The 24,087-nt window shown below is 47.1% G+C and overlaps 1 protein-coding gene across 1 annotated transcript in view; it reads right to left on the reverse strand.

Annotated features, from left to right (window-relative positions):
* The window catches only part of PAK5 (p21 (RAC1) activated kinase 5), an 856,297-nt gene that overhangs the window by 403,879 nt on the left and 428,331 nt on the right, over positions 1 to 24,087 (reverse strand). The window lies entirely within an intron of this gene.

The following is a 24,087-nucleotide window of genomic DNA, read 5'->3' on the forward strand; positions in this document are numbered from 1 at the left end:
ACTCTGGAGGTGTCTGTGAGCTACTGGTAACTCGTAATTGACTGGTTGGAGACACCTGCTCTATTACATGGCACTCCATGCCCCTCCACTCTATGTCTCTCTATGACATCAGTATATAACAAGCCACTCCACTTCACTTTAACCCACTCCACTCTACTCTATGACATGCCACTCTACCCTACAACATGCCACTGAATGCCGCTCCACTCTATTCCATGGCAGGCCACTCCACTCTTCAACAGGCCACTACACACTACAACATGCCATTCCACTCTACACCACTCCATGACACTCTACTCTACACCAGTTCACGCTACAAGACTCTACTCTGCTCTATGGCCTTCCACTCTACGACACTTTACGATGCACTCCTCTACTCCACTGTACAACATACCAGTCCAGGGTACAACAGGCCACTCCAATCTACGCCAATCTACTCTCTGCCCCTCCACTGAAAGACGCTCTACGACATGCCACTCTATGACACGCCACTCCGCTCTACTCTACGACATGCCACTCCACTTCACTTTAACCCACTTCACTCTACTCTATGACATGCCACTCCACCCTACGACACGCCAGTGTATGCCACTCCACTCTACTCCATGACAGGCCACCACACTCTACAACATGCTATTCCACTCTCCGCCACTCCACTCCATGACACTGTAGGACACACCACTACGGCACGCCACTGCACTCTACTCTATGACATGCCACTCCATTCAACTTTATGACCCGTCACTGCACTCCATTCTACTGTACAACAATCCACTCCCCTCTATGCCACAGCAGTCTAGGACACTCCACTCTTCTCTGCTATACAACACTCTATGCCCCTCCACTCTACAACACTCTACTTCACTCTATGCCACTCCACAACACTCTACTCCACTCTATTCAACTCTACAACACTCTATGCAACTCTCTCAATGCCACTCCACCCCACTTTTCTCCGCTGTATTCTATGACACACCATGCCACTCCACACCACTTCACTCTACGCCACTTTGTACCACTCAACTCAACGACACTCTATGGCACTTCACTCTACTCTATGCCACTCCACTCTATGCCACTCCAATTTACGACACTAAACTTTGCAACACTCAACTCTATGACCCCCACTCTACGACTATATGACACGCCACTCCCCTCTACAAGACTCCACTCCACTTTACGGAACTCCACACCACTCCAATCTATGACATGCCCCTCTTTGCCCCTCCACTTTAAGACTCTGTACTACATGCCACTCTACTCCACACCAGCCTACTCTATAAGACTCCACTTCCCTTCCTCCACTCAATGGCACTCAACAATGCTAAATGACACGCTACTCCACTCCACTGTATGACACGCCACTCCAGTCTACGACTGGCCACTCCACTCTCTGCCCTCTGTGGCTGCGACACTCTATGCCACTCCACTCTACCACACTCTATGACACTCTACTGCACTCCACTCTACAACACTCTACTCCACTCTATGCCACTCCACTCTACAACACTTCATTCTAGACACTTGACTCTATGACCCCCAATCTATGATGCTCCACTCTATGCCCCTCCTCTCTAAGACACTCTACAACACTCCACTCATTAACCCCTTGCATGCTCATGACGAGCTGTGCTCGTCATGAGCTACAGTGCTCCGGTGCTCATGACGAGCTGAGCTCGTCATGGCCTTTAGAACGCTCGCACGCTGGGATAAATCCCCTGCTGTGCTGAACGTTCTAAAGAAACAGGTGTGGCCGTGACGAGCTCAGCTCGTCATGAGCACAGGAGCACTGTAGCTCATGACGAGCTGAGCTCAACATGAGCATGCTGGCACTGCGCGGGTCCCCCTCCCCCCAGCACAGCGGGGGAATGTACCCAGCAGGGAAGGGGTTAACACACCACTCTATGTAACTCTACAATATGCCATCCGCTTTCACAAAACTTCACTCTATTACATTCATCGCCACTTCATTCTATGACATGACACTCCACTATAAGACACAGCACTCTATGCCCCTCCACTCCAAGACACTGTACTACACGCCACTCTATGACCCACCACTCCACTCTACTGTACGGCATGTTACTCCACTCTACTTCATTCCACAACAATCTAGTCCATTCCATGTCCCACCACTCTATGCCACTCTGCTCCAAACTATGACACTCTACTGTTTGACCCTCCACTCTAAAACACAGCACACCACTCCACTCTAAGACATGCTACTCCACTTCACCAGATGCCAATCCATTATACGACATGCCACTCCACTCAAAGACACTGTACAACACCCCAGTCTATAACATGCCACTCCACTCTACTGTGTGGCAGGCCTCTCCACTCTACAACACTCTACTTCATAATTTGCCCCTCCAATCCATGCCACTCTGCGACAGACCACTTCACTCCACTATACGACACTGTAGGCCACTCACTCTACGAAATGCCACTCCTATCTACGAGATGCCCTTCCACTCTAACACACTGTATGACATGCTATTCTATGACACATCACTCCACTCTACTGTATGGCACACAACTCCACTCTATGCAATTCCACTCTACAACACTGTACTCCACTCTCTGCCTCTTAACTCTACACTCCTCTACTCTATGACTCTCTACTCAGCTCTGTGCCACTCTCATCCACTCTATGCCACTCTAGGACACTCTACACAGCTCCCTCTAAACCACCCCATGCCTCTTTACTTCACTCTACTCTATGGCACAGTAGTCCTTTTTATTCTATTGTACTCCACGACTCCACTACGTCACTCCACTGTATGCCACTTTATGTCACTCCACTGCATGACACTCTATGGGCCAGATGTATGAAACTTTCAGTTTGCATTTCCTAAATAGCGAATCCTAAGAAATGGCTATTTAGGAAATGCAAACTGAAATGTACAAAAAAGAGATTTCCTAAAAGGTTTTGCATTTCAAAATGTAAGATTTCCTAATAGGAAATCACAAATTTGGAAATGCAAAACCAAGAGTGCGTATGGGCCTGAGGCCCACATCAATGCACCTCCAAGAAAAGTGGTGCAGATGTAAAGCACACAAATGCCCTAGGTGCAAGTGTGCACTTTACGGTACTGTAAAAAGAAAACATTTTGGGGGGCCTTTTTGAAATTGCACATGGATACCATCGACTTGGAGTCAGCGGTAATAGCATTTCCTAAATGCCCATTTCGCATTTAGGAAATGATTTGTACATGTACTTCAGAAATCGCAAATAGGAAATCCCAATTTGCGATTTCCTATTTAGGGAATTGTAAATTGAGATTTCTACTAGATCAAAATCACATTTTGCGATTCCCTATCTGCCTTTGTACACTCCATTCTGTGACACTCTACTCTACGACACTTAACAACACTTTCCTTCACTCCACTCTACAACACAACACTTGCCTCTACAAGACTCCACTCTATGCCCCTCCACTCTAAGAGACTGTACGCCTCTCTTTGACACATGACTCCACTCTACTGTATGACATGCCACTCCACAACACTATATTCTATTCTATGACACTCTACGAGATGCCACTTCACTCCACTCTGACACGCCACTCCACTGAATGACACTCCACTCCACAACACTGCCAGCCACTCTACTCTAAAGACATGCTACGCCACACCATCAGATGCCGATCCACTGTAGGACATGCCACTCCACTCTATGACCCTCCACTCTAAGACACTGTACGACACACCACCTTATAATATGCCACTTCACTGTGCGACACACCACGGACGTTTATGACATGCCACTCCATTCTACAACACTGTACTCCACTACTCAATTGTATGCCACTCCAATGTATGCCACTCCACTCTACACCACTCTACTACACAGTACCCCACTCCACTCTACAACACTCTATTCTATGCCACTCCACTCACTCTATGACACTCCACTCTGAGATGCCACTCCACTGTATGAAACTGAACTCCACAACACCACACGCCACTTTGTTCTAAGACACGCTACTCCACTCTGCGAGATCCATAGTAGGACATGCCAATCCACTCTCCGTCCCTCCACTCTAAGACACTGTACAACATGCCACTCTATAATATGCCACTCCACTCTACTGAATGACACACCGATCTCCAACACTCTACTTCATTATATGCCCCTCCAATCTACACTACTCTACTCCACGCTACAACAGACCATTTCACTCCACTGTACAACACACCACTGCCCTGTATGACACACCAGTCCACTCTATGACACTTTACTCTATGAAACTGGCACCACACCACAACACTCTACAACACACCACTCCACTCTACCAGGCACCACTCCCCTCTATGACATGCCACTCCACTCCACTCCACGCCACTCCGCTTAAAGTCACTATACAACATGCCGCTCCATGGCACTACCCTCCACTCACCTGTATGACATGCCACACGGCTGTATGACACACCGCTCTTCTCTTTACAACATGCCACTCTTTGACATGTCACTCCACTCTACTGTATGACATGCAATTCCACTTTACACTACTCCACTCTACAATACTGTATTCTACTCTGTGCCTCTTCAATCAATCAATCAGGGATTTGTAAAGCATGGCAAATCACCCATGAGTTTCTCAAGGCACTGTGGATGCTAACGGCTTCATGGCGATCTGTTCATTTGAACAGCCAGGTCTTGTTGACTCTACGCTGCTCCACTCTACTCCCCTTTGTGCCACTCTAATTCACTTTATACAACTCCACGACACTCTCCACAACTCCCTCTACTCCACCAATTGTCACTTTACTCCACTCTAATCTATGACACAGTACTCCTTTCTGCTCCACTGCACTCTATTACTCCTCTGTACACCACTCCACTGTACGCCATTTTATGACACTACACTGTATGACACTCTATGCCACTTCACTGTACTACACACTACTCAACTGTAAGCCACTCCACTCTACAACACTCTACTCCATTCTACACCATTCCATTTGATTACACTTTACGACACACCACTCTGCAACGCTCCACTCTACAAAAAACCCTCTGTATCAAACTCTGTACTATATGCCACTTTGCACCAGGCTATGACACTCTTTGCTCCTCCACTCTATATAACTCTTCTCCACTGTATGCCACTCTACTCCACTCTATGCCATCTACTGCACTCTAGGCTGCTCCATGTATGCCACTCCAAGCCACTTTACTCCACTCTACTCTATGACCACTACTCCACCCTATTCCACTGGACTCCTCTACTCCACTCTGCGCCACTCCACTGTATGCCACTCCTCTATATGCTACTGTATGCCACTCCACTGTACCACACTCTACTACTATGTACCCCACTCCACTCTACAACACTTTACTCCACTCTTTGCCACCCTACTCTAAGACACTCCGCTGTACAAGTCTCCACACTGTGACACTCTCCTCCACTCTACGCAATGCCACTACACTATACAACACTCAACTCCACTCTGTTATACTCCACTCTACTCTATACCACTTCACTCTACGACAATGTACTCTACTATAAATAATATCAGATATTACTGTAGTAGTCGATTATAAACTTACCTTACACTTACCTTTTATGTCTATATTAATTATGGTGTATTTCTAATACCTGAAAGAATATGGTTATTTTTCATACAAGCTCTTTATTGTTTGAGATATTTGGTTAGTTCTGAAAATAACTTTTTTCAATATTTTTCCAGGAAGTTTTCTTTTTTTCAAAAGTTAACATTGTCAACCAACAAAAAAGAGTCTAAAGGTCAGCATTACTAACCAACAAAAAGAGTCTTAACAGAAAAGTGGATAACAAGGGCAAAAGGGCAAAAGAACTTGGGCTGTTATGGAGACACTGGTGAGCCATGACAAGCTCCTGGTGTTTGGTCAGATCTAGGCATGGGCGAATTTTGCGGATCTCGCGTTCGCGAATTTTGCGGATTTGCGAATTCGCAATCCGCAAAATCCGCGAATTCCCGCGAATTTGCGGCTTTTTTTTTTTTGTGTTCGCCCGTGTTTCTGCCAGTTCGCGAGGGTTTTTACAATTTCGCAATTTGCGAACTTACCTGTTGGGTCGCAAGTTTCGCGAACTTGTTGTTTCTACGTGTCCAGCCTGTTTGGGACACTCTTCTTCATCACTGCCACTCTCTGTCACCACTGCCACTCTCTGACTACTCATGCCACCCTCTGGCCCACCCATGCCACCCTCTGTTTCATTACCACACCCTCTGGTTGTCCAGTGTACATTATTTTCGGCAAAGCAAAGCACACCTTCCCTGCCTCAAGTGACCTGAATTAATTTGGGGCTGATTAATATGTCACAGAATATTTTTTTAGCTGGCACCTGCTTCCTTAGTGCGCCCTGATTAGTGATCTTTTGCACTTGCTAAGTGCTTTCATTGTTGCAAAATTAGTTACAACACCTGCCCTGCCCCAACTGACAATAATGAATTAGGGGCTGATTAATGGATTTTAACTTCCAGCCTGGCTCCTGCTTGTCTCCCTTAGCTGTAATTCAGGACCTTTGTGGCATATGTGTAACTATTCTGAGGTTCAGAGCAGGGTCACATAATAGTTGCAACTGGCAACTGAACTCTGGAGGGGCCCCTCAGGAAGCACTACAGGAAATGGCTACTAATGATGAGCCTGAACTTTTGAACCTGGCAAGTAGTTTCAGTTTTGCTAAGATCGTATTTCTGCAATTTAGCACTTATTCGCGGGGCGCGAAGTTGTACTGGGAAGCCGCGAACTCACGCGAACAGTGCGAGCAGTGCGAGCAAAATCCGCTGCTCGCGGATTTGCGGATTTTGCGGGAGATTCGCGAATCTCGCGGATTGCGGATTACCCGAAAATCCGCAAAATCCGCGAGCGAAACGGATTTTCCGCCCATACCTAGTCAGATCTCACTCATGCAACAATCACAGTATGGCACAGGAGACATATGTGGCAGTACTGTCTCAGGCCATCTCCTGGCATCGTGGTAAAAAGAGTAGGTTTTGATGCAGGGACAGGTCCACCGGGTGGTGGTAGAGGTGGTCATGGTGGTGACAAAAACAAAAGCAGGGTCCTTCAGCAACCAGACAAGAGATCCACAAGGATGGTCTTGACATCCTATTCTCTCCATTTCAAGTGTGCCCCAAGTGTTACAAGAGGCTCAACAGACCTGGAAAGCAGGATTTGGCAGTGTCTGTCTCACAAGATACCCATACCTCCCACTCTGAAAATGCTGTGGATTTTGGAGGAGTCATCCTATTATTTGCTCCTAGGAGAACTCTCACACCTATTCAAGGCTCTGCACAAGCTGAGAGCAGGCAGAAGCTTATGATACTTAGCCTTCTGACAGAATAGACAGGTATAGGGTCACTTTATAAAAATTGATTTTATGGCATGACACGGATCGCTTGCCTGACTCCAAAATGGCGGCGCCTTAGGGACCTCGGCGCCAACGAATCCCCGGACGGACTTACAAGCCCGCGATCGGTTGCTGCCAAAGCATCGCCTAAAGAGCCTGCCTTCCTCCTGTGCCCATCCAGCTGCGACGTTGCTCCGGCTCCTCCATATGGCTCCAGATGATGTGGGACGGCTGTGAGGCATGTTCTCCCCCTCCTGGGACAGCGAGACGTCTTTGTTGATGTGCCCCCACTGGCTGCCTGCCGGCCCGCTATCTCCCCATACAGGCTATCTTCATGGATTTTGCCTCGCCTCTTCATCGACTTTGGGGACCCCAGTGAACTTCTCCCAGGTCTGGGGGCATGGGAGCCACGACCGGCTGAAGGTCTTTGGCGTTGATCAAGTGGACCCGAGCCCACACGACTCCTCTCCCTTCCTGACTTAGATTTGCTTTAAATATCTACCCACACCCCCCCCCCCGGACTTCTCTTGGCACTTTGGTCATACTCACTGGGTTACTATCATGGACTTCTTTACTTTTTTTCTTTTGTCCAGGCTGCCATTTTGCTGCTGCTCTTGGCCGTTTTTTGCCTTCTGACCCTTGCCCACCATCTTGTCCGTTCCCTCGACCTCTACCTTTCACCCTCGTTTCCCCCTTTGACAATCCTCAAATGTTTCTGATTTGCCTTTTGTTCATACCCCTGTATCCCTCCCACCCTCCCTACTCCCACCCAAATCTACTATTTGTATATATATATATATATATATGTATATAGAGATAACTCTAATCACTAGTATATGCTGTAGACCAGGGGTACTCATAGTACGACCCGCGGGCCGGTGCCGGCCCGGCAAGCCTTTCCTGGCAGCCCGCAGACCTTGCAGACATTGTACCTGAGTTTTTTTTTTGTTTTTTTTAAGAGTGTCTGCAACCAGTGCGCGACTCAGACTCTGCTGCTCTGTGGAGGCCGGGCGATTCCCATCATAGTCTGAGTGGGGCTGCAGGGGCGCTGAGAGGTGAACAAAGCCTCATTAACAAGCCAATGGTCTTTTAAAGATCTGTGAAGTGCTTGGGTGCTGCTGTGTGTGGCTGTGTGTGTGCGCCTGGAAGCTGTCACAGCCCGGGCACACCCAGACAGGAGAGCGAGGGAGGGAGGGAGAGCAAGCGATGGAGCGAGGGAGGGAGAGCAAGCGAGGGAGAGCGAGGGAGGGAGGGAGAGCAAGCAAGGGAGAGGGAGGGAGGGAGGGAGAGCTAGGGAGAGCGAGGGAGGGAGAGCAAGCGAGGGAGCGAGGGAGGGAGAGCAAGCAAGGGAGAGCAAGCAAGGGAGGGAGGGTGGGAGAGCAAGCGAGGGAGGGAGAGCAAGTGAGGGAGAGCAAGGGAGGGAGAGCAAGGTAGGAAGGGAGACCGAGGGAGGGAGAGCGAGGGAGAGCGAGGGAGAGGGAGCGCGAGGGAGGGCAAGGGAGGGAGAGTGAGGGAGGGAGAATGAGGGAGGGAGAATGAGGGAGGGAGAGCAAGCAAGGGAGCAAGGGAGAGTGAGAGAGAGAGGGAGCGAGGGACAGCGAGGGAGGAAGGGAGAGGGAGGGAGAGCAAGGGAGAGAGAGCGAGGGAGGGAGGGAGAGCGAAGGAGGGAGGAAGAGCAAGCGAGGGAGGGAGAGCGAGGGAGAGGGAGCGCGAGGGAGGGAGAGCGAGAGAGGGAGAGCGAGGGAGGGAGGGAGAGCGAGAGAGAGGGAGCGAGGGAGAGCAAGGGAGAGGGAGCGAGGGCGAGAGAAGGAGGGAAGGAGAGCAAGGGAGCGAGGGAGAGCAAGGTAGGGAGAGCGAGGGAGAGCGAGGGAGGGAGGGAGAGCAAGCGATGGAGGGAGAGCAAGTGAGGGAGAGCACGCGAGGGAGGGAGAGCGAGGGAGGGAGAGTGAGGGAGGGAGGGAGAGTGAGGGAGGGAGGGAGGGAGAGTGATGGGAGAGCGAGGGAGGGAGAGCAAGCGAGGGAGCGAGGGAGGGAGAGAAAGAAAGGGAGATCAAGCAAGGGAGGGAGGAGAGCAAGCGAGAGAGGGAGAGCAAGCGAGGGAGAGCAAGGGAGGGAGAGCAAGGGAGGGAGGGAGAGCAAGCGAGGGAGAGCAAGGGAGGGAGAGCGAGGGAGAGGGAGCGCAAGGGAGGGAAGGCGAGGGAGGGAGAGCGAGGGAGGGAGCACGAGGGAGGGAGGGAAAGCAAGCGAGGGAGCAAGGGAGAGTGAGAGAGAGAGAGCAAGGGAGAGCGAGGGAGAGCGAGGGACAGCAAGGGAGAGAGAGAGAGCGAGGGAGAGCAAGGGAGGGAGAGCGAGGGAGGGAGGGAGAGCGAGGGAGGGAGGAAGAGCAAGCGAGAGACGGAGAGCGAGGGAGAGGAAGCGCGAGGGAGGGAGAGCGAGGGAGGGAGAGCAAGCGAGTGAGCGAGGGAGAGCGAGAGAGAGGGAGCGAGGGAGAGCAAAGGAGGGAAGGAGAGCAAGGGAGCGAGGGAGAGCAAGGTAGGGAGAGCCAGGGAGAGCGAGGGAGGGAGGGAGAGCAAGCGAGGGAGGGAGAGCAAGCGAGGGAGAGCACACGAGGGAGGGAGAGCGAGGGAGGGAGAGCGAGGGAGGGAGAGCAAGCGAGGGAGTGAGGGAGAGTGAGGGAGCAAGGGAGAGCGAGGGAGGGAGGGAGAGGGAGCGCGAGGAAGGGAGAGCAAGGGAGGGAGCAAGGGAGAGCGAGAGAGGGAGCGACGGAGAGCGAGGGAGGGAGAGCAAGTGAGGGAGTGAGGGTGAGCGAGAGAGAGGGAGCGAGGGAGAGCGAGGGAGGTAGGGAGAGCGAGGGAGAGTGAGGGAGGGAGGGAGAGTGAGGGAGGGAGAGCGAGGGAGAAAGGGAGAGCAATGGAGCAAGGGAGAGCGAGGGAGAGCAAGCGAGGGAGGGAGAACAAGCGAGGGAGGGAGGGAGAGCAACCAAGGGAGAGCGAGGGAGAGCAAGGGAGGGAAAGCGAGGGAGAGAGGGAGAGCAAGCGAGGGAGCGAGGGAGAGAGAAGGAGGGAGAGCAAGCGAGGGAGAGCTAGGGAGCAAGGGAGAGCGTTGGAGCAAGGGAGAGCGAGGGAGGGAGGGAGAGGGAGCGTGAGGGAGGGAGAGCAAGGGAGGGAGAGGAAGCACGAGGGAGGGAGAGCAAGTGAGGGAGCGAGGGAGAGCAAGAGGGAGGGAGCGAGGGGAAGCGACGGAGGGCGGGAGGGAGAGGGAACACGAGGGAGAGGGAGCGCGAGGAAGGGAGAGCGAGGGAGGGAGAACGATGGGGGGAGGGACAGTGAGGAAGGGAGAGCAAGCAAGGGAGAGCAAGAGAGAGGTAGGGAGAGCGAGGGAGGGAGAGCAAGTGAGGTAGCGAGGGAGAGCGAAAGAGAAGGAGGGCGGGAGAGGGAGGGAGGGAGGGCGAGGGAGGGAGAGCGAGGGAGGGAGAGTGAGGGAGGGATAGCGAGGGAGGGAGAGCGAGGGAGGGAGACAGAGCAAGGGAGACAGAGCGAGGGAGACAGAGCGAGGGAGACAGAGCGAGGGAGGGAGACAGAAGGAGAGAGAGGGAGACCTCAGAGAGAGGGAGACCTCAGAGAGAGGGAGACCTCAGAGTGAAGGGGAGGGAATGAGAGAGAGGGAGACCTCAGAGTGAGGGAGACAGAGGGAAGGAGACAGAGGGAAGGAGACAGAGGGAGGGAGACCTCAGAGTGAGGGAGAGGAAAGGAGAGAGAGGGAGACCTCAGAGAGAGGGAGAGCTCAGAGTGAGGGGGAGGGAATGAGAGAGAGGGAGACCTCAGAGTGAGGGAGACCTCAATGTGAGGGATAGGAAAGGAGAGAGAGGTAGGCAGAGAGAATGAGGGAGAGGGAAGGAGAGAGAGAGACAAAGGGATGGAGGGAGAGAGAGAGGGAAATAGAGTGAGGGAGAAGGAAACAGAAAGAGAGGGAGACAGAGGGAATGAAGGGGAGAGAGGGAGACAGAGGGAAGGAGGGAGAGGGAAGGAGAGAAGTGAGACAGTCAGGGTGAGTGAGACAGAGGAAGAGAGGGAGTGAGACAGTCAGAGTGAATGAGACAGAGGGAGAGATGGAGGGAGGGAGTTTGAGAGTCAGAGTGAGTGAGACTGAGGGAGACAGAGAGACAGAGGGAGAGAGAGAGAGAGAGAGAGAGAGAGAGAGAGAGAGAGAGAGAGAGAGAGAGAGAGAGAGAGAGATAGATGTGTGTATGCCGGGGCTGGTGGCTCAGTGGACGAAGGCGTCCGCTGCAGGGACCGGCGGTCAACCTCATGGTCACTAGCCCCGCCCCTTCCTCACTGACCCCGCCCCCACCGGTGCGGCCCTCGGACAAAAACCACATTGTAAATTTGGCCCCTGAGAGAAAGTTTGCGAGTACCCATGCTGTAGACCATTGTACTCTCTACCATTCCTATGTGATGCTTAGAGTTTATCCATTTGTATTGCTTCCTCGAGTGACTCTCTTCCTTGTGTGACTTTACTACTTGTACTTTTGCATTTTTTTCTGCTTGTATCTTTTATGTAACGCACGTAATCCTAAATCCTTATGTATTGAAACTGGTTCTTATGTAAAGCGCTCAGACACCTTCGGGTAAAGTGTGCGCTATAGAAAATCACATTAAATAAAATAAAATAAAATAAATTATGCAAAACTCCTTTATTGCCCAGCTTACTGCTGAGCTGTGGCAATAAAGGAGTTTTGCATAATCTTAGCCTCTGTGTCCTAAATAAAATCCTGATTTTCTGCCCACCAGGCTGTAAACAAATCTAAATTTTCCTGAATATTTATTAAAAATCTAACTGCACCATTGAATTGGATTTTTTAATAAGTGTTACAAATAGATTTTCAAATATTTTTCTTGCTGGCCCCATTCCAGAGATACAGTATTCGTTTTAGTTTGTTGTACTCTGGTTTTCTGCATAGGACAGCTAGGTCTGTCACAGTGAAAATAACTTTTTGGGCCTTGTCACTATAGAGACATGGTAACATGAATGTTCTACATGTCCTACTTTTATACCGTGCACCCTATATTAGGGGCTGCAAGGCAGACACAAGGGTGACTTATTATTAGAAAAAAGGATGTTTTCTCCTGCCCGGGTTATTTTGACATGTTGCTCTGCAGGGTTAGCGCTGCAGTACTCAGGCTTCACAAGATAAACCTGAAGCCATGTTTGCCCAGCCACTGTAGTGGCAAAATAGGTGCTGCAGACCACTAGAGGCATTTAACTTCCAGGCTTTGGGTGCGCTTTCTACATCATATTCTAGGAACTTGTAGGTAAGTTAAATGTGCCAATTAAGAACAAGCCAGTTCAACCACATTACAGGGGAAGCACAGGCAATCTAATCAGGGTTAGCAGGGGTAAAGTGTGCAGAGTTCTAAAACCAACAAAAGTATAGAGTCCTGTATAGAGTCCAGCAAAGGGTGAAAGATCAGGGGAGAGCGCCCAGCAAAGGCACATTTCGTATAATTTAAAAACAAACAACCTACCACGATGGCGAATTCACCTCTACCCTGAACTGAGATACGTGTAGAGATTCAAACATGGTCAGGTAATTAGCATTGTAGTATGCTTTGCAGATTTAATGCTCTTTATAGAGACCATTCCATCGACCCGCTATTGAAGGTGTTTGAAGAAAAGGCAATAGCATCAATCTTATATAAAACGAATGTAATGGGCAGCAGCTAGCTTGTGAATTAATGTTTTCTGATGTCCCTCAAGAGCTAGTTTTTCAAACTCATCAAGCGCTCTTTTGACCAGAACTGAGTACATACTCTATTAACCCTAAAATTGATTCTAGCTTTTTTGTACAAAGTATGCATTAGATTAGGTCAGGAATCAATTAAGTACCAATTAAAAACTCTTGTTTAAGTTAGAAAAATGAATAGCATGAAGTCACGGTCCCTTTTTCAATGCCTACTACATTCATTTTCCTCTGTCCTCATTCCTCCTAATTTAATTTCCTGTATCTTGTTACTTACTCCCCAAACCTCAAATCATGCTTTCTATACATTAGATTGATATTTCAACTCATTGTCTGTAGATGTGCATAACTTTGCTATTTTTTATCACTTATTGCAGTCTTACTATACCAAGATTATTTTATTCTGAGGTTACTCTGTGTTCACTTAAATTACTATTGCTTTTTGGTAATTGATTTATGTATGTCTTATTCTGACTGCACCTAGAAGCTAAGTCCCTGGCTTTGGTTTGTGCACTGGAAAAAATAAACAGCACAATACAATACAACAATAAACTACTGCAGCAATGTCAAAAACTTCATCTGAAAAGATGCTTGCAATACTAAGTTAATACGTATGGAAGATATTCTGACATAAAAGTGGGCAGGGTGCCTTAAAACCAATCGTGTTGGCCACAGAGGACACCTGTGGCATATCTTTGTTCATCTGTAGTCAGCTCAAAAGCTTAGCCACATAGGTAAACTCATTAAAGTTCGGACACTTAAGGACTGAGCCCCAAATTATTGAGAAGGGCCAATACTGCACTATTTCTTTTTTAGGTCCAGCGCTAGCCAAGACTTTTTGATTTTACTAAAATCACGTACACAATATCCATACTAATAGGGACTTCCAGCCAGCACTATTTATCTATTGGTTCGTTGTTGTGTTATTTACATCTTTCTTCTACCCAATACAGCATGGAGCAATGGGTCAGTTTATTTTAGTCATTTGCTACCTCCTCAGTGAGTGATCACATTCTGCTCTTTCACAAAGATCACATTTAGCAAATGTGTGTTTATTATATAAGAGAGGGCCTAGTAGTTCCTTAAAAATACATTTTAACAAAAACCATAACAAAACAATATAAGCAGTGACAAAGCCAAAAGGCTGGCAACCAATGATAGACCTGTTGACTTTGCCAATGCTTGTTTAGAGTGTCAGTCAGTCACCCTGCCACCATGTATGGAGCAATCTGTGGAATTTACAAACCTAACTACATTAGTGACATCTGTAAATGATGCAGGAAAGTCAGGAATCGGAATGTAGACCATGTCTGTTGAGAGGTTCTATCCCCCCACCAGGGCCGGACTGGCTGTACTGTGCATAGGGTCTTTGTCCGGGAGGCTGGAAGGTTGGGGGCTGGTTTTGCAGCTGTTGGTTGTGTTACTGGGGGCATATTTTGCAGCAGTGCTGCAATAACGTCCCCCTGTAACAAAAGCAGCAAGCAAGCGTTGATGGTCTCCCAGGGCCAGGCAGTGCTTCCCCAGGGGCTGCTCTGAGAAAATTGTCAGGCTGCTTTGAGTTCCCAGTCCAGTCCTGCCCCTAACCCCTCACGCCCCAGCAGAGGTGGGTGGCTCAATTAGGATAACGTCAAATTGCACTTTCACACCATTTTTGCCCATTATATTTGGAACCTTAGTGTAAAAGAAGTAAGAGATCTTTTACTGACCACTTGAACAGGGGGGGCAGGCACCAATGAGGTAGAGGGATTTAGAGATTTTAAAGTCTGCAAAAGGGTTCTATGGAAATAGCGCGAGCTGTGATGATTTTACTATGTGAATATTATTCTTTGGCCATCAAGGGGGCTTCGTGGTTAAACCATCGACTGTTTGTTCAATGCTTCTGTGTTATTTCCAGAAACATGTTACATAGTGTGATATCCTTGCTCCACGCGGCCCTCTCTTCTGCTTTAAGTCAGAAAGTCGGGTGGGGACACGGGTAAAGAAATGTAGAAAAAGCCAAGATAGATGATTATAACATTGCTGATATGTCTGACTCATTCGAAAAACTGAAGCTGAGTGGTTTCAGGCACTTAACACCAGGGAGGTCAAACAACAAACAGAAGCATCCCATTTGAAAAGAGGCATCCGAGCTGGATGCAGTCACAGCAGCAGCACAGACCACAATCCGTAGATAGAAAGTTAGTAAGATGTCCAAACACTGCAGCAAGTGCATGGCAGCAAGCCCTTCCAAGTGCACAACTGGGAGCTTCACCGATTCGCAGGGACGGCTCTTCCACTGGGGGAGGAGCGTCGCCCCACTGCTTTCTCCAGTGTGAGAAGAAGAAACATAAAATGGCTATACCTTTTCGTTATCACCATTTTATGTTTGGTTGCGGGTGCGAGGGGCTGACCTGTGAGCAGCCGGGGCAGGGGAGGAGTGGTGTGCCCACTCCTGAGGGCGCAATGACGGTTGGTCGGCCCTCTGGGACCGCCCAAACCAGTCATGTGCACTCTGCCTCTGCTCCATGGAGAACATAGCCTCCTTGTAGCCCCTGTCTGGGCAGCATCCCCACCAATCCCAACGCGTTATGATTGGCTATAAGGAGGGAGCCAGGCTGCGAGCTTCCTGTTCAAGCAGGAGCAGAAGCCGAGAATAAACGGGATCCGCCCAGCTGAAAGGTAAGTTTGATTTTTTAGTTATTATTAAACGACCCTCCCCCCCCCCCACTCCCTGCGCGACAGCCCCTTCCCTGCGTAACCCACCCCTGCACCCTCTCCAGCGAGTAATGGAGGTTTGGTTATATCTTCTATACAAGGATCATGTGTATTGACGGCTTTAGCAGAATAATCCAGGCTAGTTGTAATAGGGAGCCAAGGATGCCTCTATTAATGGCACGAGACAATGGGTTGGCATACGCTCTGCGGCATGTGTTTCTGTCACAGGCAATCCCCAAATCTTATGAGGGTGCAGAATAAAAGTTTTTGCCGAGGACAAAAATAGGTACTATATAATAACTGTGTGGGTATTGGGAGGGTCCTCATGATCTAAGCCATAAGAAAAGCAGAAACAAGCATGACGAGGGTCCAAAGAGGATAGGGACAGAGTAGGCAGAGCAGAGCCCTGTGGTGGGGCCATGTCAATGTTCAAAACCGCTTTTGAGTATCATGATAATGCACAGATAGCAATTGGCTTTCTATACCTGAGTGCCAGAATTCATGTCACTAGATTGATGATTTGGTCCCTGCTAGGTCCTTTCGAAAGATTCAATTCTAAAAGTTTCTCAAGAAGGGAACATCCATGGTTGCAACCAATAGACTACATGTGGCCAATCGGCTGACTGTCCTCTCAGAGGTCTATTCCAATGTTGTGTGTTATAAATCAAACCACCTCCATGAAGACCCATAAATAAATTAAAAAGGTGGTGAGTTGGACCCTGGGGCCTGCCTACTACAGGAATTGTTAAGAAAAATAGAGGTCTTTAACGCCTTCCTAAAGAAATGATACCTTCCTGGGAAACTCGAGATTCAACAAAACCTAAGTCCAGAATTCTGTCCTTGACAGCTAAACAGTAACCGCCTATAGCCACAATTTTGATAAAATAATTTGTCAGCAGGAGGTGCTTAATGGAATATACGTTTTTGCTCTGTGTTGGAGCATGATTTAGCTATGCTGGTTTTTATTGCACAGAGATGCCCTGCGAGATGTTTGACTTGATTATGACACTGAATGAAGCTATGCAATGATGAAATCGTCTTTTTTTATTTATTTTTTATATAGATTGCTTTGCCACTACTTGCTTCATTTTCGACATCTGGTATCATTTTGGCTTGTGCTCCAGCAGTAAGGGTTGGAAGAAGGCATGGTTTCAATTAGATACAGAAGGGTTTGTTACCTCATATGTAGTTAGAATAGGTCTACTTCTCCTTTTGCGGCCCCATTTATTGAGGCTGAATGCTTAAATATCTACCAGGATAGATGTACAGATTCTTAGGGTATTTGTTAAACTACTCTGTGTAACCAAATAAGAAAAAGTCTCAGGTGGAGCAGGGTCTAATGAGATGGCAGTAGCCTAAATAGAGGCCAGGAAATGTAGACACAGTGAGCTGACCACTGCTCAGGCCCCATCATTCTTCTAAATGTCTATGTGCTCTGATAACACAAAGGAACTACAGGGCTTATTGATATTCATGTAAAGTTTACAGGAGCGGGACCCATATACCAATTCAGGACTGGGTAAGTAAGGTGCATTAAGAAACAATGTCCTGATAGGTAAAGATGTGTAGGTAATTAATTATGCATGCATACAGCATTACTCACAAAGAAAGAAGGAAAGTACTCATTGATTTGAAAAAAGATAGATGCACAGTCACCTCATGGCCTGGCACTGTGCATCATTCATGGCTCATGACTTAGATTGCCTATGTACAGGGGCATAGTGAGCCCTTCCCCGCCCCACCCATTGCTTTAGGAACAACAGAAAAGGTGAAATTCTTGATGGCTTCTTCTGTCTGCAACTCTGCAGACAAAGGCACAGCTCATAATTAATATGAAAAGGTGGGTGAGTGAGTAAGTGAAGGGATGGGTGGATGGCTGGATAGATTAGTGAAAGGGTGAATGGATGAATGAAAGGGTGAATGGATGGATAATGAGAGAAAGGATGGATGAGTGAGTGTAAGGAAGGATGAGAGAAACGGTAACAGACTGTATGTATGGGTGGAAGGGTAGATCGATGGGTAAAAGGGTGGATGGATGAGTGAAAGGATGGATGGATGAGTGAACGGATGGATGATGGGAGAGTTAATGGGTGGATGGATGAGTGAAATGATGGATGGATTGATGAATTGATGAGTGAAAGGGTGAATGGATGGACGGATGAGTAAACGGGTGGATGTAAGGATGGATGAGTGAGTAAAAGGGAGGCTAGATGGATAAAAGGATGGATAGATGAGTGAAGGAGTGAAAGGGTGGATGGATGACTGATAGGGTCAGTGGATGGATTCATGAGTGGATGAATAGATGGATGGGTGGAAGGAAGGATGGCTAAGTGAAAGGGTCGATGGAGAGAGAGCGGGAGGATGGATTGATGACTGAAAGGGTGAATGAGTGGAAGGATGAGTGACTGGGTGGATGGATGAGTGAAAGGTTAAAAGGCTGCATGGATGAGTGAATGGATGGCTGGATGGAAGAGTGGATGGATGAGTGTACCGATGGATAGGGTGAAAGGGTGGATGGATAGATAATGGATGAATGAGTGAAAGGGTAGATCGAGGGATGGATGAATGAAATGATGGATGGAATGATGCATGATGGATAGGTTTGCAAATGATTGAACATGTTTGGATATGGATGGGCTTAATTATATTCTATTGCGCGACCTCCACTGATGTGTCTGTAAAACGTACCTTTTGTCCCGAAGTTTTGTCCTGAATTTTGACCTCCTGTCCTGAATTTCTGTCCTGAATTTTGACCCTTTGTCCTGAATTTTTACACTCCCCGTCCTGAATTTGCACCCATTCCAGTTGGTCACCCTACCCGCAACCAAACCCTTCTGCTTTCTCGCAGTGGGGCGACATTCCACTACCCTAGCAGAGAAGCCGCCACGAGGCCGTTGGTGCTTAAATAAAGCTCTCTGTCTGAAAAAGGGGGCTCGTATACAGGAGCCGTCACCCCGACCGGAAATATGGCATACTTAAAATGAGCAACGTTTGTACAGAAAAAAAAAACATTTGACCGACGTTTTCCTTACTCTGATAACCTAAAGTGTGAAGACGTGCTACGCATCTACAAGAGCTCACGTTTTCAATCGCTATTACACTGAAATACATATATTTATAAAGCACAAGACTAGGCCAAAAATGATTAAAACGCCCATATTTTCACTAAATAACCGTTATTAATAATATTTAATGCAGTTACGACTGTAACCTCGGGCATCTCTCAACTACAGAAGGAATGTCATTCTGGAGCAGTTAATGGGTTCCCGTTGTTGTTTAAACCGTCTTTAACTGTGGATTTCCCTCGTGGAAATAAACCGACGGAATCGTATCAACGATTTTCCTCTGGCTCCACCTGCTGGTTTTCAAGACAAACCTAGAAATCCGAGTCCACAAGAGGATGAAAAATATTAACCGAGTGTTGTCATACGAAAAGGCAAACATGTCAGATGTCCACTGGTGCACGTTAACCCTTGCATAGTTCACACCTCGCAGAACGGCTCGAGGTTTGTAATAATTCTACTGCCAAAGGTCTGCTCGATTTCAGACACATCTAAAAAGAATGAATTAAAAAAAAGACAGCGGATGTTGCTATTTTGAAACAGATATAACTGCATATCAAATAGTGTCTGAAATTATTAGAAAAAAATGCAGTGTCAATAAACTTGAAGGCGTCTCTTACTGACTTCGATAACAAGGAAAATTAGAAGCTTCCACTTGTCTGGACCAGTACTGCAGAAGTGGGGGGGTGGTTGCAGCAGCCTTGCAAAGGAAGCCTGGCCTGATGCGAGGAAGTTCGGGAGTTCGTGGAGGGAGATAGTAGCGTACACTTTAGAATGCCAGCTTGATAGATTAGGTGCCTGGAGCTGAAATCTACCTGGAACATGCAAGTTTCGGTTCTAAATATCAGGGGAGCTGAGTCACCCTTCCTATCAGCATTGAGCTGGGGTCTCAGAAAGGCGCCTTCATCATGTCTGAGTTGTCTAATTACATCCATAATGGCCGCCTCCAGGTTTGACAGATCCAAACTTGAATTCAAGCTGGTTGCTGGCTTGATCCACATTTGGTTCCGACTTCATCTTGAACGGCGTTGCAGTTCACCGAGAAGGGCCCACAGTCACATCTGCTCTTGCCCACTCAACCCTCAAATTCTTTCAGTAACATTTCAGCATTGTCAATCCTGAGCTGCAGCCACCTGTGAGCCTATGCCAACAAAACTTCATGCCCCCTAGATTGTACACTATCATGACATAATCTTTTAACAGGAGTTTGATTCTATTTTACAGAAACTCAAAGTCATATGCTAAAAAACCTCGTTTGCCTCCTGATGGCCTATTCCCATGATGTTTGGTGTTGGTGTTTCTGGATGGCTTCCTTGACATACTCTATTCCTTTTATATCCCTATTTTGTTTTTAAGGCTCTTTCCACATTTCCCATTGCAAGTCTCATTTATGGCTTATTCTTGTATTTTTAAAGGTTTCCTTTTTATTTAAACTTCATGCAGCTCTTCATGTTCTATAAACTCGTCACACAATTTCCTTGAGGTTTTAATTTCGGTTTAGGCCTACCAACCGAAGGCGAGTCAAGGACCCTTGGACAGGGGCCTCGGGCATCATCATCATGTAGGCTGTTTTCTGTCGAGAGTGTTAAAAGTACCTTCTTGACTTTCCTTTTAGGACAATGTCTCTTACCCAGGTTTGAAGAAAGTACCTGATAGTACCGCAATCCTTTGTGAAATGGAATGGAACAAATATACAATCTGAATCAAGACTAGATATGGGCCACAGTCTTTTTTACATTGAAATGTCATGATCCGGAAAATGGAATTATGAAAAACAATTACACAGACTTTCTCACAATCAAAAGCAATTACAAAATAAAGTTGACGTAAGTCATTCCAATTATTTTTTTTCTCTAGCACTGAGGTTAACTGGTTTCTGTCAGTGTAGTTAGGATTAGGGAAATAATTTGTTCACGGTTTGGTTAATGTTAGTGTAAGGGTTAGGGATATGTTAAGTTTAGCTTAAAGATTAGTTAGAATTTGGGATTTGTTGAGGGTTAACATTGAGGTAAAACATTGGGTTTAACTATGGTCAGGGGTTAGACCTAGTATTATGTTTAGTGCACATGGGTTAGAGAATGGAAAAATACCAATGGGAGCGCACAAACATCAATTCAATGAGAATGTCCCACTTAAGATAAATATTTCAAGAGCATGTATAACTTTATTATGTTTTCTATATTAATGATAATTCTGTGTATTCACACTACAGGAACAGGAAAATGCCTCTTCGTTCTGCCTTAATATAGACCGATTAATTTCTTCTCTTAGTCTACACCTATAATGTTATAGTATCCAGAGAGACATTTGGTGACACCCTCTCACCTCAAATGCTCATATTAAGTGGGCGTTACATACCTTTTTGACAACTACCCTTTTTCAGCTACATTCCAGCAACAGCATCGAACTTACCATAAAAATGACTCCGTCAAACATTATTCACAGTACAAATCTGCATACATAGTTTTGAAAAAGTCCCACTGGCAAAACCTGTGTTGGCTGTTCTTGGTGCAAGTGAAGGTAATGCAGGTTCACCGACTCATAATTAATAAAGAAAAACATTATAATATTATACATGTACTTTGCTGAACAGATGTAAAATTCTGAAAACAATCCCGCAATGACACTGCAATGGCGACCCCATCTGGATTCACCAAATGTAAGAAATAACTGAGTAAAGTACCACTGATATACCATCTTCCCGGTGGCTGATCCTAATGCCAGAGCACACAACGTTCCTGTTGGTGCACTGGTACCACAAAACGCGTTCAGCGGCAGCACCATGCACACTGATTTGTGACAGAGGTGCTTGTTAGCAGGGCTTAGTAGGCAATTCTGGGACTCCAAGACAGTGGTGTGCCTGGTACAGGGGCATAGAGACATAAGAACTTCACTGACTATGGAGACCTGTTCACGGGGGTTTGCTACAGTCTGAGGCTGGTTGTGGCACTGGAAGTTTGGCTGGTCACCGCAGCCTGCTTCAGGAGCTATGGATGAAGTTGCGATGAGAGGCGGCCTACTGACTCCACCACACTGAGTCTGAGAGAGGGGATCCAACTGGCTGTAACTGCGCGATATCTTGAAGTGGTATTGATTATCTAGAAGCAATTAAAATACAGATGCCTGCAAATGACTGCGCAGTCATATTCTGTGATCTGACTGCAAACATGGTGAACAACAAAAATGCCAACGTGACAAAGTCAAACAAATTAGTCTAGTACATCCGGACATAGTTCTTCGAGCACTGAGGGACAGAACCCTCCCCCGACTGTGGTAAATAAAGCTGGGCATTCAATGGCTGAACTACTAAAACTATTACAAACTCACGCTTAGTTCTAGATACAAGATAGACACAGTCTCTTTCAGAATTACCCTCAACAGGGATGACGGTAGGAATCTGTGAGGTAAGTCGAACTATCATGTGGAACTTTATTGTTGATGGGAGAAGAAAGGTAGCTCTGTCCTCTGCACACTTGGTTGATAGCATGTATGGATACATGAGACAACTAATGCACTAAGATTTAACCTGGAGCAACAAGGAAACCAGTATCCAAGGGAAAATAGGATATATGGGGTTGTTTAATTTACAGCGTGTGAATTATTGTGAGAATTACCTGAAAAGAATAACAATATGGGATGAGGTTCACAAGAACTTCAGCTCTGCTAGAACTTCATGACCTAATACGGCAACCCCGTAAAAATTACCATTACGAGGGTAAAGGTTAATTGATACTGATAAATGGACCATTTCAGCAACCTCTCCCTGGGGCCTATGACCGGGCATGTTATTGTTGAAGGAATGGCTGAAGGCCACTGGCAGTGGAATTTCCAGGGTGCATCTTGACAGTGATATCAATGGTATTACATTGATTTTCTCCATACGATGTAGTCATGTCCAGCAGTTGTAGAGTTTTAGAAAAAGGTAACAAATGCCCTGAGGAGTCCAGTGAAAACCATGATTAATCACTCCCTGAGGACTATCCCAGACTGAAAGAGGGTTTTAGCTGACATCAATTTATGCTTCTTTCGCTCATGTTGGCTAAAAGCATCCCGGTGATACATTGGCTGTGTCTGTCTAGCCTTCCCTTTGACTCATGGAAACAAGATGTAAGGGAATAGTTAGTGGCAGAGTAAATCAGTATGACTGACGTGAGAATGGACAACAGACCTGAGATCTTAGAGACCAGAGTGAAATATTGAGAGTGCTGAATGGAGATGATAAAGATGCAAAGGTGTCACAAGAATCCACTAGCTAGACTGGTGAGCTTATTGGGAAAATATGTCTCCAACATAATCCTTAGATGTGGCGGAGTGGACTGTAGTTGGAAAGACAGGCTGAATGTAACGGTTGGTGCAAACACAAAGTGCATGAGGCAGAAACCCTGCCATGAAAAATGTGGGTTTGCCACACCAACAAGTTTGATGCGGCTCTTGTATTGTGATCAACTCCATAGGAAGGATCTAAAAGAGTGAATGGCTGGCCTGGGACCAAGCTGGGGATCAGAGCGGAATGTTGCTATGGTGAGCAGTGGGGCTACAATGAATATATCACTGATTGCGTTTAGTATCTATAGAGCACCCTCCTGATTGCTGGTAACGATGTTGGAGGAGCTTCCTGTTCAAAAACTGAAATACTGGAGAGTAGGCAGAGGAGACCCTGGTCCTCGTTGCCCGTCACCAATGAGCGGTGAAGATCATTCTTTTTATGGCGGCAGCAGTCCTGTGCTATGTAATATAGGTTGGTGTCGACTAAGAGATAACACTAGGGTAGATGAGTTAATGATAAATGCAGCATACTGGCTAGTATTGTGCACTGGAATGCCCAGTGTAATCTACCCTACCGCGAAGTTAGACATGGAATGGAGTTTTAAGCAGGCTGATAAAGCTTGATTTGGCAGAGATCTGCCTGTGAGGTACATGACACTAGCAAAACTCCAGGCCTAGTTAGATTGCAGAAAGATCCCATCGTAGGGTGGCATTTTCTGGACTTCCATTTGGGGGAATGTCTGGGGAAGGGCTCCGATGGCAGCTAACATTGGATGGGAGGGTTACCTGAACTCCTGCAACACAAGAAGTATACTGGGGGAAAATTAATAATAATGCTCTCCTGTCCTTGAGAGAATTGCTGAGCTTGCCTGTTGTGTAGTGGTTGGGAATACCCATATCCATTAAATCTATACATATATATGACACCGGAAAGCATAGGAGGTGTGGAAGCAGTCAACGATAAACATAGGAGGAGGAAAATGTA

This window comes from Lissotriton vulgaris, chromosome 6 (assembly GCF_964263255.1).
Source record: "Lissotriton vulgaris chromosome 6, aLisVul1.2, whole genome shotgun sequence".
NCBI lineage: Eukaryota > Metazoa > Chordata > Amphibia > Caudata > Salamandridae > Lissotriton > Lissotriton vulgaris.